This window comes from Phasianus colchicus, chromosome 12 (assembly GCF_987193195.1).
Source record: "Phasianus colchicus chromosome 12, bPhaCol1.hap1.1, whole genome shotgun sequence".
Lineage (NCBI taxonomy): Eukaryota > Metazoa > Chordata > Aves > Galliformes > Phasianidae > Phasianus > Phasianus colchicus.
Window position 1 is genome coordinate 18,994,769 of NC_143447.1, and position 9,189 is coordinate 19,003,957.

Consider the following 9,189-nt stretch of genomic DNA (forward strand, 5'->3'; position numbering starts at 1 on the left):
AGGGTGCTTGAGGGACCAGGAAGCATAGTTCAGCAAAAGAGCTGAGAAAGTCCAGGCCCTGCTATCGCAGGTCACTATGTCCTCTCGTCTGCTCTGTGAATTTATAAACATCCATTTTAAAACACAGTAACATTTTTGTGAGTTTTGCGTTTCTCCCTTCCTGCTGGAGGGCTGTGCCAGAATCTTTCTGCACCCTTTTCTAATTTCTAGGAGAAATTTATTAATACTTGGCTTATATCCACTGCTTGTTGTGCAAAAGTTTCTCTTCAGATTAAATGTCTCTTCTTTCTGCTCTTTGCTCTTCTGATTTATTTGCAGAGAGCCTCGTGCAGACCCTCTCACCCTCACTCTGCAGCATCTTAAGGTGCATCATTGAAGACCTGTGGGAACAGCATGGAGACCTCTGAGCTCCTGGTTGCAGGAGATATGGAGCTGTGTCCGAGCAGCTGCCCACACTGCTGTGCTTTGTAGCTTGGGTTCAGCCCTGTGCACTCAGAGAACTGCAGGTGAATTCCCACCCACCTCAGACACAGCCAGCAGGAGTGAATGGGAGATGAAAATGTTGAGGCTGTATCCTAAATCTCCTCCCACCACACAGCCTGTCTGATGTGGCCATCTTATCTCAGCGCTCTGAAGCAAATGGTGCCCTACCCCCTGCTCACTTCCCCCGACTGCAGGCTGCTGGCTGAGCCATCGCATGCTGTCATACTGAGATTGTTCATGGAGCTCACAGACTTTAACGAACCAGCAACTGCTTGGTGTGATGTAAAACATGGAAGTTATTAAAATGAAAGAATATATCTTCCCATTCTAAAATTTACTAACTGTATGGGATAGCTCATCCATATCAATGTATGTAAGTGTTTGCCAGTAAGGTTGTTTCAGAAGTTGGTAGGATAGTACAGCAGTCACCCTATCCTGTTTCACGTGGAAGGCTCTTCCTTGTGTTCTTTACAAGCGCCTGACACTGAGAACAGTGTGCTCACAGCAACGATTACATGTTAATATAGGTTAATAGAAGTTCATGTGGCTGAGTCTTGGAATTCTTAGCTCTCCTCTCAGTGCTGCCTGACAGCTTTATTACCGCGCAGATGGGGGGAGCCCGCTCAATATGCTAAGCACTATCAAAAGATTTTTCTTTATGGTCTTAAGAGGGCTTATCTGTAATTCCTGGCTGCACAATCTTTGAAAACTATAATGTTACAGACAGTGATTTTTTTCACACATGGTTTATTTTTAAGTAAAAGCATTCTGAGGCAGAGCAGGGTCACGTTAACTGTTTTTTTCCCCTGAACTCTTTTGGTGCAGACTTACAGTTGCTCTGTTTTGTCAATCTATGGTGATTTCATTGTATCATTCAGCTGGAAAAATCAAAATATTTCATCGTGAAATTTCCAAACCAAAGCTGCAGGTCACAGTGGCAATTTTTGCACTTTTGGATCATTTTGAAAACCAAATGAAATGCTTCAGAACACTCCAATACAAATACAATATAACAAAGACCATTTTTTTCTTCAAGTTCTATTTTGCCATTATTTGAAGATGATTATTTTATCTGGAGCTGTAGATATAACAACTCACATGTGTGCAAGCTTTTTAACAGATGAGGTATATCTTCCCTAGCTGCTGTAGAGGGGAAATTCATTCCTGTTTTGCTCCCACAGCTCTATCCACATTGCAATATAAATATTTTGTATATGTTACCAATTATCTGCAGCACCGTTCTGCTCTTGAGCAGCATCATGAATCTCAGCAGCACTTTTTTATACTTTTACAGCTCAACTCAGATTTCACCCCTAGCAGAAGAACAAAGAGCATATGTTCTGTATGACCACAAAAACATCCAAGTAGAACTGGAAGGCCATTAACTGAATACTGAGACTGTACGAAGAAGCTACAGCTATAAATGTGTTTCTGGGTGACCAAGTTTCTAACAAACCCTGGAAATTTTTGGAGATTGCAGCAGGCAGCTTGGTTCTGTGTTGTCTGGAGAAAGTGCCTGCAAAGTTCTCTGTTCTCACCTCCAGAAAACTTGGGGATTCTTTCAGGCCCCCAAGCTGAGCACCTGGAAATGGAGCATTTGAAATCAAGCAGTCTCTGTAATATTGTAGGGTTTGGTTTTACAAGATGACTGCCCTGATCTAAGCAAGAGCTGCTTCTCAAGGGCAGGGGGTAAACAGGAGGAATGTAGGGCTGGAAAACGGGTGGTACATTTTTATACTGATCCACTTTCAAGAAACATTTCAGATTATTATACTGCCAATGGTGAAAAATGCATTTCTGCTTCACACAGTGTGTGAGGAGTCCAGCTCACGGGCAGAGCAGGAGGAATGACGTGAGCCAGGAACACACAGGAACTTGTTCTGAACTTCTGCTTGCACGAAGTTACGAGGCACAGTGAGGCAGTGGGAGCTCCGCACCACGGCGAGGGGGCACTGGGAGAAGGGCGAGGGGAACAGGCTGTTCTGCTTGCTCTTTGTTTCTGTAGACCAAAGGAGTGCAGCATGACCCGAAGCTGCACTTCGGGTATGCAGTATGGACTGGGCAGTTTCTACATCTTTTGCAAATGACAGAACTGAAAGTATCGAATCCTTTGTGTGTTCCTCTCTTTTTAGATCTGATGAACTGAGGAGCTCTTTACAGAGAGGCGCTGAGTGCGTCATGTCCTTCCAAGTGCGGGGTCTGCTTGGGTCTCAGCTCTGTTCCAAATTCATTATGGCTTTGGAATACATTGAAATCTTTTAAAAATAGGCCTCTGGACTTCTTGTTTTCCTCTTCTTCCAACAGCACAGGCATCAGTTCTTGGTGAGATTCGCGCTGTGGCCAAGTAAATAGGGTCTTTCTACAGCATGAGCAAGCCATGCTTTTGAGATATAGAGCTTCCAGAAATGGTAGAAGTGTTTGCAGAACTCAAAACCTCGGGTTATTTTCTTTATATTTATACTCCCATGTTAACAAATGCCTTGTTTGATTACTTTTAAATGTTGTGTTTCTGGAATGAAAATAGAATGCTGGCTTTTGACTCTGCCTTCTAATTCAGTTTGCCTTATTATTTGAGCTTGCAAGAAAGCTGTTTTGTTTTGTTTTTTTTTTACAAAGGGTGGTTTGTTTTCAAACCATTGTAAAGCTGAATGTTTAAATACTGACCATTTTAACTTCCAGTACTCCTCAGTAATTGGTAGAACCTTTCAGTCTTTTTCTGACTTCTTAGCAGACCATAGTTGATGGAGCAGTTTTGTATCACAGTCTGGCTAACTGTTAGAACGTTGTACAATGATACAGTTTCTACTCTTGGTGGAAATATCTTGCATTTGGGGATTTCGGTGATATTGCTTCTTAGACAGACTGGCCTTTCCAATGAGAAAGGCAAAAGAAAGCTATAGACAATTTCCCACAAAGTTATGCAGAAGTAGGATTTAGGATTTGGGTCTCTTTTGCTTCGTACCTGCTTTGTCTCACTAATACAGTCAGCGTGGGGAGGCGGAATAGATATCAAGCGTTTGTGGGAAGCGGTCTGAAAAGTGCTTTGGATTTGGGTGTTTCTGTGACTTCTTGGGAAAGTTTGTGTCTGTCATTTCCTTTAAATACAGTTGGTTCTGCTCACACTTTCCTTCCAAGGATCTGTAATGTGTTTGGTTAACCTGAATGGATCCCAATCTGGCACCTGAATTCACCTGAATTGCTCAAAGCTCTTCTGGAGCTATCTGGAACCTGTGATAAGGGCAGCTCTGGCAGCTCTGAGATTTACCTGCTGTGAACTGTCCTAAGGAGTAACTGGAGGTTTTTCAATAAAACGAAGTCTAAGTGTTAGTGTGTCCTATTGCACAATTAGTTATGAGAAAAACAAATGCTTTTGTGAGTATTTTTATAGCTGCTTGAAAAGCTCAAAACAAGAATAGAATGACAAGTACATGTCAGAGGGGATAAAACTTCATTTTTCCTGTGTGCCGAAAAGAATTGTCCAAAGTTTTTAATTGGTAACTAAAATGTTTATCACAAATTTACTGATTATTAGTATCTAAGTGTGTCAGTCCACATTGCAGAGCTGCTGCTTCTTAGATCTGAAGCGCGTTCTGTTTTCTGTCCAGTTGGTTTCCTGCAAAGTGCTGAATTATTCTAGCTTTTGTGGGTCATTGTTAACCATGGCAGGAAGGGTCATTGTTAAAAATGTTTTCAGAACTTTGATAACCAGTTTATCAACTGATTCACATGTTTAATCAGTTAATAGGTTTTCCTTTTCAGTGCATGGGAATTTCTTTGTTTATCTTAACTGAGTAACTGTTTCTACAGTGGAAAGAACTGTAGTTGACTGATAATCTTTTCAAATATGTGGAGTTTGCTCTTGTGATGCAAGTTGCATGGCCAGACCCTGCACTCTGGAACCGTCCACCAGAATACAGGGCAAGTTTTACATGTGAGTGAAACCTCAAAACATCTTGGGAATACTGAGCCTGGAGCTGCAGGGGTTTGGTAGTTTATGATAAGGCTTTTAAAGGCACTTTGGTATTTAAAAAAAGGTAGAGAGCAGCTTTTGAGAATTTTGCTGGATTGTTATGTGCCAAATGTCTGTGGTTCCTCCAATACCTTGTCAAAAATTGCTCAACAGGATAATTTCTTACCAAAAATGCTGCTCTGTCTCAAAATGAATGTTCAGCATGAAACATCCCCAAGAACAGAGATCCCCACCTCTATGAGCCATCCCAGGGCTGCACCACCCTTCCGAAAAGGACTTCCCTAAGATCTGATCTGAACTTGCTGAGATGCATTTTGTGATATTGCCACACAGCCATCTCAAACAAGCAGTCAGGCAGTGTGGTCACTAAACTTCCCATCCCAGCTGGGGAATTTGCTGTAGGCTGTTAGACATCCTATTGCTAGATCCCCATCTCTTCCTCAGGGCAGAGCTGCCCAGGGCCCCGCTCCTCCCAATGAAGCCCTTTGTGCCCCTTGCCTTATTTGCTGAGAGTGCACTGTTGGCTCCCATTCAGCTTGCAGACAGTTTTGTGGTTTTTTCTGCTATTCCCATTGTATTAAGGCCCATCAGCTCCTGTGTTTATAAACAAACTTTAGGCCAAGTAGAGCTATAAACTTTATTTTGCTTTTTGGAAATAAATTTGGTGATGGTATTTGCTTTCTATGTAAAGAGCAACTTGGCATGAAATAACATACAATAATAAAGTTGCAAAATTTATGTTTACATAACATTTATCTCCCTTGAAATTGCAGATACTTAGAGAGCCCTGCTAGTCTCACTTGGGCTCATAACAGAACCGTGCTCACTCAATCACAGCAGCTTCTGGGAATTGGCATCATATTTGAACACGTGAGAAAGAGTTAGCAGCTTGTTTTATGTGATCTGGTTTCTTTCTAGATATGTTCATTCCAGTTGCTGTATGAAGGAAATGTGTTTAGATGAATACAAGTCCAAAGCAAAAAAAAAGTTGTACTGCAAAGCTGGACATGGGAGTTTTGTTGGTATGCATTGGATTGAGGAAGACACAAACGTACCAGCAGGAAATCAGTGCTGTTTGACAGGCCTGGCTTCACGTACTGTGGCTCAGATCTAAACCATAAAGATGTTTCTAAGTTCCTTTTCTGAGTGGCACGAGGGTTAAAGGATGTTTTCTGTTCTGTTGAGAGACCACTGGGGACTGCTGATGGAGAGGGTTGGCTGGAAAGTACAGCTGAGTGTGGTTATGTACCATGAAAATGTGTGTCTGAAGCCTGGGATTGTATTTAGGAGTTTTGGGATTGTATTGAAGCAGTGCAGCACTGCGGTACCATCAGAAAAGATCCAGTGCTTTTTCAGATGATGTGATGGAGAATGGATGGGGAGGAGGCGAGGATTTATTCTTTCTTGTGGCCAGCAAAAAGCAGGAGGTGATAGGAGGGAAGCAATGGGGTCTCGTGGGTGTGAGCGAGAAGAAAGCAGAAGATTGGGCTAAGCCATCCATAAAACTGCATTGAGTCAGCCTCTGATTAACGTCGCGTTGATTCAACATTTTGTTTGGTAAAGCAAAACTTCCTGAGAGTGGAGCAGATACAAGCCTTTAAGGCACTGCTCTGTACTGCTCCTCCTGAAACTGGATTGAATGTGTTCCTTCGTTTCTCCCTCCTGAGATAACACACAGCCACGAAACCTGTGAACTGTTTCCTTCACCTCCAGAAGATGCTCCTGTCCCCTCCCAGCCGGTGCTCTGCGATACCAGAGGTGGAAAACAACTCTCATAGCTGTCTGTGATGAAAAGCAATGGGTATTGGATATTCTCCTGTTCAACAAATTATTCATTTAAACCCAAAGATCTTGATTGTAGTAAGATTGTTGTGCAGTACAGTGAGGATAGATGTAGTGTGGTGTTTGAAGGCTTTTTGTTGTTGCTGTTGTCAGCTTTCTGTTCCATCCTACTGAAACATTCCTCTTTGTTGGGAGTCAGAAGCAAATAAGATCTTGCTGGAGCTTTTTGAAATCTAAAACCAATTCATTAGGTACAATGCAAGTGTGGAGCACAGACAATTATTAGGATTTCAACAGCAAATATTGCAGCCCATGAAACATTAGAATGATTTCCTTCTTGTTTAAAATGCTGCAACGCGTTTCTCCCCAGCTGAATGTGCTCTTGAGCTTTTGTGTCAAAGTGAATCATGATCTAATGCTCACCAGATTACATCGAAATGCTGCAGTATTTCCCTTCTAATTCTGGCTCTTCCCACTATGATAATATTATTTGTCTAGTCACTTATGTGCAAGTGTGAATGAGATGTGATTCCTACATGTATGCAGATGCACGTGGGAGCATCGCCTGAGGCCATTGCGCTCGGGTTGTGCGCAGCAGTGCTTGTGTTTAAAAAAACCTGAGTTGGTAATTAGACAAAGAGCATAATAAGATCCATGTCTACAAGGCCAGCGTGGCTCAGAAGGCTTTTATTTGTGTGAATTTCTGTGCAAACGTGAAATACCCTGGTACTTAATTGGTCACTGCCCGCACACTGTGTATGTTGGGGTGAACGGCCGCGGGTCTGAGCCGTTCCCCTGGGGAGGCACGGAGCCACAGGGCAGTGAGAGCACACTGTGTTGGAGCACACAGGCCCAATGAGCAGCACGGGAGCCTCTCTGCAGCCAGCCATCACTAACACTCCCGATAAAACCTGACATCTTTTCCATCCCCTCGTCCCCTCCGTGGAACTCTAATTAATTTAAATGGTTTTACTGAGGGACCGTGGCACTGCTGAAAAGGCAGAGGGCTTTGCTTGGGTAATCAGCTTAAATACCCGTCCGCTTCCTGCCCTCGCTGCTCCGAACTTCCCATTTGGGAGACATAAATACTGCTTTTATTTTTAAATCTTTTTTTCTTTCTCTCCAATTTCCTCCAGTCTTCCTAATGCGCCTCATACAAGATTCCATTTCAAAGGGCAGGATGGTGAAGCCTGTAAACTGGATGCAGACAGGAACTTTTTGGTTCAGTGTTGATTGCATTTATTGGAGGAAGGGATAATGAGGGGTTTGGTGGGGAAAAGGTACATCTCTGGCAGTCAGGAGCTGGTGATAATTAGGAAGAAATCCACAGTTTCATTTATTTTTATGCTTCTTAAACACTACTGCTTAAATGAGCATTTTGCAACTCCTGCTGTACCAGCATGGCAGTTATTTCTGAGGTTAAAAAAGGAACAGTTTGCTGGATACATTTTTATAAGTATGTTCATCTGAAGACATGCCAGGGTCTCTGTCAGCTGTAAGATAAGCTTTGAAATGCTGCTACTACAAGGCCATGTATGGACACTATTACAGAAGCCTCTGTGAATGAAAAGGAACGTATAGCACAGCTTCTTCCACAATTGAATTCTTTTCTGTCATTACTCGAGAATTGCCATCAAGTGGAAGAGTGCTTCACGAGGTCAGGGCTTCAGGAGGTGCAAAGCTTGAGTGTGTTTAATTTGAGGAGTGTGAATGATCTGTGGAAACATTCCTCTCCTTCAAATTATGCACACACACATTTTTTTTCATAGATTCATGGACAATTTTTTGTCCATCATATCCCCTTCTCTAAATTCTGGCAAAATTCTGTTTTCTAGAAAGAGAGCTTGGGATCGAAGATGTGTCCTGCTTTTAACAGCAGGTTTTCATTTTATTTATTTATTATGATTATTTTTTTATTTTTTATGGTCAGTATTTGTCTGACTTAACCTTCTCACTTTTTCTTAAGGAATAGCAGTTGGCCAAGAAGACAAAATGCCTTCTAGCTACAGACACTTGCCATAGCTGTTGTGGTGTGCCTTGGAACGTGATGCCCTCCACAGGTGGCAGCCTGCAGCAAAAACTTGGTTGGACCTGCAGAGATACAGCAGACTTACATCCCAGTGACAGTGAGTGTATCACCCTCCTTCCAGCTGACAGTTTCTCAGAATTTTCCTCCCAGCCATTTTAGGAATCTGCCTGAAACTGCTGTGTGTTCTTATACTAGGGCTGTAAGTGACACTATGCAGGATATGGAAAATTGTTCTTGGACACTGTGCAGGTCTCTGTAGGCAGGTGTCTGTCACGTGATAGGAGAAGTTCAGCCTCACTTTAGAGCCAAAGTCGGGAACTATATGGCTACTTTGGGGTTTGCATGCCTACATGTGGAGTTTGTGTGTGTTTGGCAATCTGTGCTCAGCATCCAACAGAATCTCCTAAAAAGTGTTCAGAAGCTACTCAGATGTTAAGGAGAAGTTGCTCTGTAGGAGGACCAAACTTTTTAGCTCATCATTATAAAAAGCCAATCTTCGTTTCAAAACAATGGGTGGGGTTGCTATTAATCATGTTAGTCGACTGGAAACAGGATTGAGCTCCAAATGCAATGTTTTCTGAGGTGTTTTGAAATGACAGTGTCTGGACTCAGCTCAGCTCCTATGAAGGCATCAAAATAAGCTGGCAGACATCTGCAAGAATATTGCATGCAGCGCTTCCAAAACTAAGCTCAGATCGTTAAATGGCAATCAAATGTTCTTAAACATCAATTTGTGATGGTAATTGTGAAAACACCATTTTCTCTGAGGAAAAGATATGTTCTTTACCTCATGGCAGCAGTGAAAACCAGTATTCCTTTCCATCCATCCCACCTGGGAATGGATAATACTTTTCCCTAACTGGGTCTAGCAGGAAAGACATACTCTGTTTATGGGTGTTTGGTAGTTAACAATTACTTCTTCATA

The 9,189-nt window shown here is 42.4% G+C and overlaps 1 long non-coding RNA gene across 1 annotated transcript in view; it reads left to right on the plus strand.

The window, feature by feature from the left end:
• Positions 1-9,189, plus strand: part of LOC149916312 (uncharacterized) — a 71,532-nt gene that overhangs the window by 37,866 nt on the left and 24,477 nt on the right. Inside the window, exon 4 of the long non-coding RNA XR_016470498.1 lies at positions 8,202-8,361. This is a non-coding gene — a long non-coding RNA (uncharacterized LOC149916312). The remainder of the gene's footprint in view (positions 1-8,201; positions 8,362-9,189) is intronic.